We start from the raw sequence: 10,901 nt of genomic DNA on the forward strand, positions 1-10,901 counted from the left end.
ACGTGTTCAAAAATAAATTTAATGTTATATAAATTTCAATCTATACATTTTTATAGGAGAACTGGCATTACAGCAGCCTGAGCACAACAAATTTTTTTACAGATTCAGAAGTTATGCATGCTAGTATAGAATCTGCATAGTGTGAGTTAGTTGGAAACAAAGGTATAATGAGAGTGAGAGTAATCAACAGAACATGTCAGGGAAAGTGCTAGGGGCAAAAATATTCTAGATCTGTTCATTACCCACGAACCGGATGATAGGGCTGATAGTACAGGAACCACTAAAAGGAAGTGATCATGAAATCCTATGTTGGACTAATGAGGAGAGGTAGCAGTTGTTAAAAGCAAAGGAATACACCTTGTGTATATACTATTAAGAAATTTTTGTAAAAGAATAAGAGAAGTTTACCTCAATATGACAGTAGAACACTTCCGTATGATACTCTCCAGAAATTAAAACAAAAACAATTAAAAGATCGAAAATCTTACCTTACAGTAAGAAATAATTAACAATAATTAAAAATCAAATGAATACAATTAAAAATCAATTTAATGCAATTAGAAATTAAGTAAAAAATTAATTTAACGAAAAAAAATTGCAAAACGATTTTCCTTCCTGAAGCTGAATGCTTTTTGACCGTATGTCGTGATCACAGGAATGAAAATTACAGAATAGGGGTGAGCATGGAAATTAAATAGGGATTATTTGTCTTCGCGCATGCGAGTAAAGGACCACGAGTTGGAGATTGGATATGTCTGGCAAACATTAACAGAATTCTCATGTAATTTAATTTTGACAGTTTTGGCAATTAATAGTCTCGTATAATTACGTTAGACACTAAGTATTTTGGCCTCGTTAAATAAGTGTTTTTCATTAACAGCATGAAAGGCTAATTCTGATGCTGCTGAACGAGAAGCACAAACTGAGGTCGCGTGTTGATTAACACAAAAATTCAGAGGAAACCGCGTAGAACCCTGATAAGATGAGTCGCAATCACTGCAAGAAATGTATACTAGGTCATTTTTAGGGCGCCTCTGTAGCCAGGTGGAAAGGAGCAGCAGTGCGTAGCACACGATTCTTGATTAGACCGGGGTTCCAGCCCGTCACCACCAAATACAGAGGATGCGGAAAGGTCAGGGAATGACCACCGCATATCCCGGAGCAATATGGCCTTAGTTGCTAATGCTCCTAAAAACCAAACAGACAACAAGGTTTCTGAGATAGACGAATAATAAATTAGCCAGTTTAGTAGAGCAGAAAAAGATGACATCGAAAAGTTAAAATGATTCAATGATTCACTGAAGCCTAATTAATAATAGCAGCTACAAATTGATCTGTAATAGGTACCACATAAGAGGTTAAGCTGCAAAGGCAGATTAAGGAAAATAAATGGCTAAAAGAGCAGAGAGCAGACACAAGCATTTTTTCACATACATGAATACAAAAAGAGGAGGAGAATGAATCAGTATGGACCCTTGTGCAATGAGTGCAGAAGTCTTAGATAACTTGACTGATTTTGCATTGATATTTACAGAAGAAAGTCCTTCCAGGAGAAACTGTGAATAAAGCTGGGAAGTGAAAAATTAGTGATACTGAAATTTCCAAAGATTTATTAGAAAAACTTTGAAGCTTAAAGTTCCTTGAGTTGATGCCATATACCATATAATTTTGAGGGAGGTGGCAAGAGTGCATTGAACCATTAAGGTTAATTATGAGGTCATCATTGGACTGAAGCAGTGCCAACATATCACCACAACACTAAGGCAATTCTAAGAGCGAAGTGGGTAATTATTTAGTCCAACTTCAGTGGTAAGGAAAATCAAGGAGGCAGTAACCAAGAGTGCAATACCAGATCATTTGGATAGAAATGGAATTCTGAAGGAAACAGTATTTGGCAGAGTCACTCATGAGCTGGATGTAGGAAATAATTTCAACATTGTTTACTTGGATTTCAGCAAAGCATTTGACTCAGTCCCACACAAGAAGTTATGGAATAAGCTGTAACATGTTGGAATCATGGAAAATCCTTAGGTGGATTGCAGGATAGTTGCAGTGCAGGAGGCAAGGGTTGTGATTAATAATTATTCTTCAAAATAGGTTAACATAAGAAGTTTAGTTTCCTGTAACTGTAATCAATCCTTTTTGACTTTCTTAAATAAATGAAGGAATAGAGGGCTGATGTTGCTATTATTGGAATAGTGAATGTTCGGTGCCAAGTAATGCTTCAGGACAACTGACTTCAGAAATGGTCAGAAAAGGGGTAGCTGTTTTAATGCATCAAAATGCAAGAGCTTACACTTGAGGAATAGTAACCACAAAATAATTTGTACACTGGGTGGAACAACTGAAAACTAGAGGAAAAAACTGAAAAAAATAGAGGAACAAAGGAATTTGGGAGTTATGATATGGCCAAGCCTTGCCAGCAGTCCACACTGTTTTCCAAGCAGTGAGATCAGCAAAAGGGCATCCATATAATTAAGGACTGAATATGTGGGCTAGAGCTTGGAAACGAGGCATCTTAGTGGAGACTTGATTGAGGTGTATAATTCTTTGAGACATGAAAGTAAAATTTTCACTGTTTTAAATGATTTCAGAGCTAAGAGGCCATAAATTCAAATTATGGGAGAAGTTGGATTGCGAGTGATTTTCTTTTAACCAGCAAGCTATTACTGAAATAAGTTACCTGCATGGGTTGTTGAGGATAACAACTTGGTGAAATTCAAAGGTATAGCTGTGTGAGGAGAGTCAAAAAGGTAGTTCATCTTATTTATTTTTTTGGCTAGTACAGTCACCTAGGGCTTCCATACACCATACTGCTAATAATAAACATTACACTTTTTTTTTCATAGATCCGTCCTTGTATAAAAGTGGTCACTCCTGTCATTGATGCCTTTCTCTTTGGCCTTGGGATATAATGTTGCGCTGCATTCAAAACTACCCACTTTTTTAAAATTTAGTCCTGATCAAAGATGATGAGTGATAGCTTAACATAGTGATTTTTAAAAATATATTGATACATATTTTTAAATTTATTTTGTTCTATTGGCAAAAAATGTAAAAACAAAACAGATGCTGACACACTATGTAAATAGGAACAGGATGTCATTGTTGTGAGGGAACATTACACCTTTCTCATTGTCAACTTAGGCTGAAACATTGTTCAGTTTGGCACCTAAGTCATGATCCAGAGGTCATCCTTAGAATTTTTATAGAAAAAAAATTACTGAGTTGATTTATTCCCTTCAGTATTTCCACCCTCCCATTTTTGTAATGCATAGTCCTTGATTCTGTGGTACATTGCTTCATTGCTTCTTATATTTTATTTTTGTTAAATAAGTAACTTTAACAAAAATTGGCTAAGTTGAAAATAGTTTTTCAACCCACTAGTCACATGTCTGACACAAAGTCATCAAATAATCTAGAATGAGCAAAAGAATGTTCAGTACCATATTAATCATGGGTTTGTTACGGAAATTTATTGTGTTTATTAGTCAGTTTTTCCCTTTTAACACCTACAAGAGTTTCAATGCCATTGTTGTCTTTTACCATATATGATATGCATCGTTTTGTGCTGTGGTATTTTTTGCCAAGGTTAACTTTTACTGTTTATCTTTATTACTTAAAATTATTCAGAAATATTTACATTTGATATATATTTTAATACTAGTCACAGTTCTTTTATAGTATAGTGACATTTGACTGTTCATGCAATTCTATCTGTGATTATATACTTTTGTAGTTTTTATAATATAGGTAAAATAAATATCATGTCCTTTTACATTAAACTGAAAGTGTATATTAGTCAGTTATTTCACGATGTGAAATAGAAATGTTATTAATTTCGATGTGACTTTTATAGTTACATTCTGTAATACAGGTGCAATAAACATATATGGTCATTGTTAGTTTTCATTATATTGCAAATTAAGTTTATTTAATCGGATCATAAGCAACAAAATCTATTTCTTGGATGGACGATTTTATAGTGAAACCCTACAAAATGAGGCTGCAAGGCATCCAAACAAATGATGAAATAAAAGTTGGGTTTGCTTAAAATATTCCATAATTCTCAGTGTCCAATTGCATTTCGCACCTAATGGTATAATTGCACCCTCTTAGTCGTTGATTCACTAATTTTAAAAACAAAAATTAAGCTAGGAAGCAGCTATCAAGGACACATGTTTTTGAAGTTGAGCATAAATTAGCTATTAAATTTCATTTAAGGAAGATTATTCAGTATCATGAACAATTTTCCAAGAGAAATGAAAGCCTGCAGGATGAGTTACACTTCATGAAGCTTTCAGCTGTTCAACACAGATAATTATTACACTGTTTGCTGTTGGCATTGTAGAGTAAAACCTGAATAATTCAAAGTTCAAGGGAGCAAAATAAGTCTTTGGATTTAAATGGGTTAAGAATATCCATACAAGTTCAGAGCATGTTGGCATTAATTAATAAAGATAAATTTTTAGAGCCAGTGGCCACCTTGACACAACTTTAGGCAGCTTTCATGATTAATTCCTTCAGTAAATGGTGACTTCATTTGCCATTATTTTTATTACACACACACAGGTGAGGTAAAATTTCATACTGGGAATTGTGTTTTCACTCTCAGCTGCTCTATGACCAGCTTATGTAACTGTACTTATCAAGAGTGGTTAGTTACGTTAAGTTTACCGAAAGACTTTTTTTTTGGATGGATTACAAGTATTAATCAAATAATATCCCAAAATACAGAAATTTCCAGTTCTATTTAGAAGGTATACATAATAAACAAAGTGCTTGTTTTAATGTACAGCTCATATACATCAAGTCGCACTGACTATTAAGAGTGGCAAAAACAAAACTCTGTGATCTTTGTACATTAAATTTCAAGATTTCACATGCCTAGTTGCAAATTCCTTACTTTCCACTGCTAATTTTGCATCTGACATGAGATCCTCTTGTGTGTTTCTACCCACCAGTATTCTATTAATGCTGATTACTAAGGAACTTTGGCCCATGCTTGCTGTTCTCGATTCTTTTGATAAAATAAAATACAGAGGCTTTCGACTCCATGCATGTCTCTTCCTCAGCTATAATCGTTACTATATCTATAGAATACGCTCCAGTCGACCCTTCCCCATCTCTTCCATCATGCAGTATGACTATGACTTTTGAGTTTATGATGAACATCCTGACAAGATCCAATCTTCCATACATTTCGAGGGTACAGCTCTAAAACGGTATTCACAGGCCAGCCGCTAGCTAGTACACTGGACCGAACCTATTGGTAACTCTTTAGAAGGCTTCTGGATCAGCTAGTGTATAATCTTGCTACCTCTACTCTGCCAGATAGTGACCAAAGGGAGTCCGAGTAGTGTGTATGCGGAGGGCATTGTCGAGGCCACGTTATGTCAAGGATCTGCGTCTATTCTTACCATGTGTACACCTTATCCAAAAATTTCATCACCTCATACAGCATATCCCACCCACTTTTTCTTACTATTGAATACACCATGAATTGTCAAACTAATAGAGTAAGCTTATCTGCAAAAAGATCTAAACCTCCCAAACACTTCCTAGTTCATTTCACAAATATATGTGGTCTCAATTCTAATCTCAACGATGTCCATTTCCACTATCAATCTGCCAAACCCCATGTAATTTTTCTGACAGAATCTCAGGTATCGGTTGATTCGACCACTGCTCATCTCAGTTGCCCAAATTATTCGCTTTATGATTCCTTTTGTTTCAAAGGTGGTACTTGTGCATATGTCCGTTCCGATATTCCCTGACTTGGTAATCTGGAATCTCCTTGTTTCGATCTTCTCTGGTTTATCAAAACTTGGCGATTGTCTCTTCTCCAATGGAGCCTTTATCTTATGGCTATTCCCAACCTCATACTGTTTGGCATTACAAGAATGCAAAATGGGATGACCTGCGAGATTTCTTCTTTTCCTTGGTCGGATTACTGTTTCAAAACTTCTGTCGACGTTTGCTCCTATCGTGTCAGCAAAATTATTCTTGTAGGAATGGAATCCTTTATTACACACTCCACTTTAAAATCCTGTTCTTTATCTAAACCTTGGTATTCCAATAAATGTGCTAGGCTGTTCAAGAGAAGAACATTGCATATCGTAATTGGCTTGTTTCCAAATCTTCAGATTCATTTTCTGCCTACGCCAAAGCTTGCAACAATTCTAAAGCAGTTATTACCCAGTCCAAACTAGTTTTTGAACAGGCTAAGAGTAGAAAACTTGCTTCTTGCCCTAATGGAAGCGGAGCATTCTGGTCTCTTGCCAAGGCTATTAGCTGCAACTTTTGCCCATCTCTGTTAAAACCAGATGGTTCTATTGTCACTTCAGCCAAGGATAAAGCTGACCTGCTAGCATCCCATTTTTCTTCCAACTCTTGTATTAATCATCTTGGTAAAACACTTCCCACCACGCTCCATTCAATGCCTCCTGTAGTCTTCCGTCAAAAAGGATTTTGACAAATCTTGATGCTAAGAAAGCTCCAGGACCTGATGGTATTTCTCCACTTGTTCTCAAAACCTGTGCTCCTGAACTTACTCCTGTTCTTTGCCGCCTTTTTTTACTTTCTTATTCCAAAGGTGTTTTTCCTTCTGCTTGGAAATCTGCTCATATCCAGCCAGTTCCTAAAAAGGGCGACAAATCCCTCCCATCCAATTATTGTCCAATTGCAATTACTTCTACTCTTTCTAAAGTAATGGAGAAATCAATTAACAGCCAACTCTTAAACTACCTAGAAATCTTCTGTCTGATCAACGATGCCAGTATGGATTCCGTCAGTGTCGATCGACTGGTGATATTCTGACTTATGTTACCCGTTTATGGACTAATTCAATGGAAAAGTTCGGTGAAACACGAGCAGTTGCTCTTAACATCTCAAAGGCTTTCGATTGTGATTGGCACGAAGGTCTTCTAAACAAGCTTCCATCTTATGGTTTGCCAACTTTTTGTGGTTATCCAGTTTTCTCTGATCGCTCACTGAGGGTGATGGTAGATGCTGTCTTCTAACTTCTCCACTAATGCTGGTGTCCCCCAAGGTTGTTCTTTCCCCCACTCTTTTCCTCTTGTATATTAATGACTTTCCATTGACTGGAAATCCTATCCATAGTTTTGCCAATGATAGCACATTGCATTCCACTTTGAGAAACCTTGCCCTGCTCAATCAGCTTCAACTTCTCGAAAATCTGCTACCAATTCCTTAAATGCCGATCTCCAGTGGGGCAAAGACAACTTAATTGATTTCAATCCTTCTAAAACTTAGTGTTGTATCTTGCAAAAAGGATTCTTCTGCTCCCATGCTAATCTTTGGTGGCACTGATTTCTAGGCAAAATGATATATCTCTTTTGGGTATTACCCTCTCTTGGCACAAGCACATTACAAATATTGCTTCCTCTGCATCTAAAAAACTTGGTTTTCTCTTTTGCTCTCAGCGTTACTTTTCTTCCAAACAGCTGTTCACTCTTTACAAATCTGCCCTACCATGGAATATTGTTCCCACATCTGGGGCAGTGCCCCCAAAATCTCTCAGGTTTCTAGGTTCCATTCAGAAGAGGGCAGTTAGGTTAATTAATGACTTCTCTTTCCACTCGCTGTCTCATAGACATACTGTTTCTGCTGCATGCCTTTTGTACGATACTTCCACGGGCACTGTTCTTCTGAATTGGCTTCTTTAATTCCTGATGTCACCTTCAAAACAGTCCGAACACGTGCTGCCAACATCCATTTACTGTCCAACTTCAAACTCACAGAACTAACTTTTCATCTTCCTCGTTTATTCATTCAACCATCATTTTCTGGAACAAGCTTCCTTCGTACGTATTTCCTGAAAATTAGTCTACAGAAGTTCAAGTCTAATGTCAAAAAATATCTTCTTTCATCTTCTCAAAGTCCAACCCAAGCACAGCACTAAGTACTATAGGTTCTAATACCTCTGGTGTTTGGGGGTTTCATAAAAAAAAAAAAAAAAAAAAAAAAAAAACTATACCTATACCTATAGAATATCAGTGTGGATACACCATAGACAACTCTTAAAGAAAAATTATGATCGTAGTGTGAAAAGTGTCATTTCATCTGTATGTCATTATTGTGCTCCTTCACGAGTTATCATGTATTGCGCTACTTCAAATAAGTAACGCTTCACTATTGTCACTTATTCTCAGTGAGCAACACCACCACCCAGACAGACCGTATCAAAACTAATTGGTTGGCTTTTCAGTGGTGGGTGCCTTTCATGTTAGATAAACATAGCACGTGACCATGCTTAAACAGAAGCTTGTTTTACTAACAGAAGCTGGTAAAACAAGCTTCTGTTACGCATTTCCACGTAACCTGCATCTCTGTTCTCCCATTGGCTGAATAAATATCATCAAGAGGAAAATTAATTTGATGTATAGAAAGATAATTTTAACTACAAGAAATTGTAATTTATTTGTTTTAAAAGACACCCGTTCTGATTGATAGTGTCTGAGATGCCAGCAGCTATCTAATCTTGTCCTAGAGCACATTGGTTTCATCAACTGTGCATGTGCAGAAATTAAGCAAACTGATGAAAATATGTTTACACTGAGTCTGACATAAATAGTTGTAGGGTTTTAGGAGCATCAGTGACTAAGGCCATATTGATTCGTGCTGTAAATTGCGTGTTGAGGTAGATACTGCTTGCTGTAAAAAAACTGTGCCACCCTCACTCGAGACTTACTAACTCATCCACATTGTGAAAAAGGCTCATAAAAATTCTTCCTGTCATTGAAGGGACTCTCTAACTCATGTATTTTCCACCTGGTGTGGGGAGGATGATGATCCTATCAACCTTGCTGCTCACAAAGGTCTGACATTCTTTAAAAAAAAAAATGAGGGAAAGATTTTTTCACTGCCATTTTCTTTCAAACTGAGCACACATTCACTGACTTGAAGATGCATAACACCTGCACTGGGAAGGCATGAGTTTTGTATCAATGATAAGTATGCACCTACAGTTGAACTTGGTTATAATGAGATCATGGCTGTAACTTATTAATTTACACGTATTCCCATAACGAGCATACTACACAGATATACTGTATAAATTTTAGTAACTATGTAAACATCCTTAATTGCTCAGGTAATCAAAAAACCCAATTTTTGGAATAGACAAAAATAAAAGGACTTGGGTTTTATGACTGCCCACATCAGATTAGGGGCAGGTTTATAACCTAACCTTGTCCTCTGTAATGCATTGGTGCACTACAAATTGCACTTGTAATTTCTATGGTTGTCATGTTTACAGATTATCTTGTATTCATTGAACCATAAATTTATTTTGGGACTTCTAAGAATCGAATTTTGGAAACTATAATTCTTTGTATGCAGGTCACTTGACTGTCATTTTTAAGTAAAATCGGTCTATTGAAGGCGTTTCTTGATTCATGAAAAAGTCAATTATTTGTGAATTAGAACATGGTGCAAAAAATGAAGTGTGTAAAAAGTTGTCCTCTTCAATAGTATCAACACTGGAAAAGAACCAAAAAAATAAAATAAAATAAAATAAAATAAATTTTTTTTTAAAAGAAAGTGAGATTACAAACATTGAAGCAATGCTTCGATGGTTCACTATACAAAAGTGCTGTTTCAATAGACTGTCCAATCTTGAAGGCTCAAGTGGAAAAATTTGCTAAACAATTTGGACATGATGATTCTTTATGTAACAACAGTTGGCTGGAACAACGTAAGTATATAAAATGCATTAAGGGCTTATGCCTCAGGCTGCAAGATAATTAGACTGTGTACAAGTTAGTGAAAATGCGTCATATTACTAACAGATATGTACTAATATGATGCATTTGCACTAAATTGTATTGTAGATATATACTAATTTTTTTTGCTCTAATATTTCTTTTGTCTTTTTGAATCTATCTTTTTATCAAGTTCTATAGAATTAAAAAAAAAAAAAAAAAAAATAGGAGATAGGTTTAACTCACTGATAGTGAGTAATGGTTATAATAGGAAATTTTGCCCTTGATGCCCATTATAACCAAGTTCGACTATTTTTCTTTGGTGGTGTAAACAAAATGAATTACACACGCACCCACAGAGTAAATTAGTTATATGAATTCTCCATGATCACGCATAGCATACACTTCTCGGGGAAGTGAAAAGAAATGTAAATTGAAAAGTGCCATAATACTTATAAATATAATGATACTATATGGAGCAGACTAGCAAATTTTCATTATAACACCATTCAGTTTTTTATATAAAAAATGCTTGCGTGTAGTTGGTTGGTTTTGGTAGTCTTTTTGAATTAGATAAGCTAATATCATGAGAGGATATGCAAAGAAACCTTTGAACTGTTATCTGAGACATGAACTCCATGTTGGAGTTCACGTTTTATTCAGTTAGAGAAGGAATTGTATTTTATATATATATATATATATATATATATATAATGCTGTTCTGCGTCATGTTGGTAGCTTTTTTGAATTGTGATTGGTGCATTCTATAATGGCCATAAAGAGTTTGGGGCTCCCAGACTCCTATCAGTAGTAGGAAGACAGCCCATTATCTCATAATCTAATTGGTTAGATAATGTGATAAAATGAATCTTACCTAATAATTTCACATTGAACTTATCTCCCCCCCCCCCCAACACACACACATTGTATTGCCCAAACTGTTTCACTATGTATTTCCCTTTCCAATGTTACCTCTAGTTTGCCTGTCTTTGAATTCTCTCATTGGGCATACCTTTTATGATGGATTAATGTGGTGTCACTGCAATATTTTTGTATATTAAATTGTAGTTCGTAAATCTGTATAGCACATCGTGCAGAAAGTCTGTGCAATATGCTTTCAACAGAAAACAATATAATACAGGAAGAAGGCATCAGTTTTGTAGTCTTTAAACAAAA

This window comes from Mastigoproctus giganteus, unplaced genomic scaffold, assembly GCF_048544385.1.
Source record: "Mastigoproctus giganteus isolate SK-2022 unplaced genomic scaffold, ASM4854438v1 scaffold_15, whole genome shotgun sequence".
Classification (NCBI taxonomy): Eukaryota; Metazoa; Arthropoda; class Arachnida; order Uropygi; family Thelyphonidae; genus Mastigoproctus; species Mastigoproctus giganteus.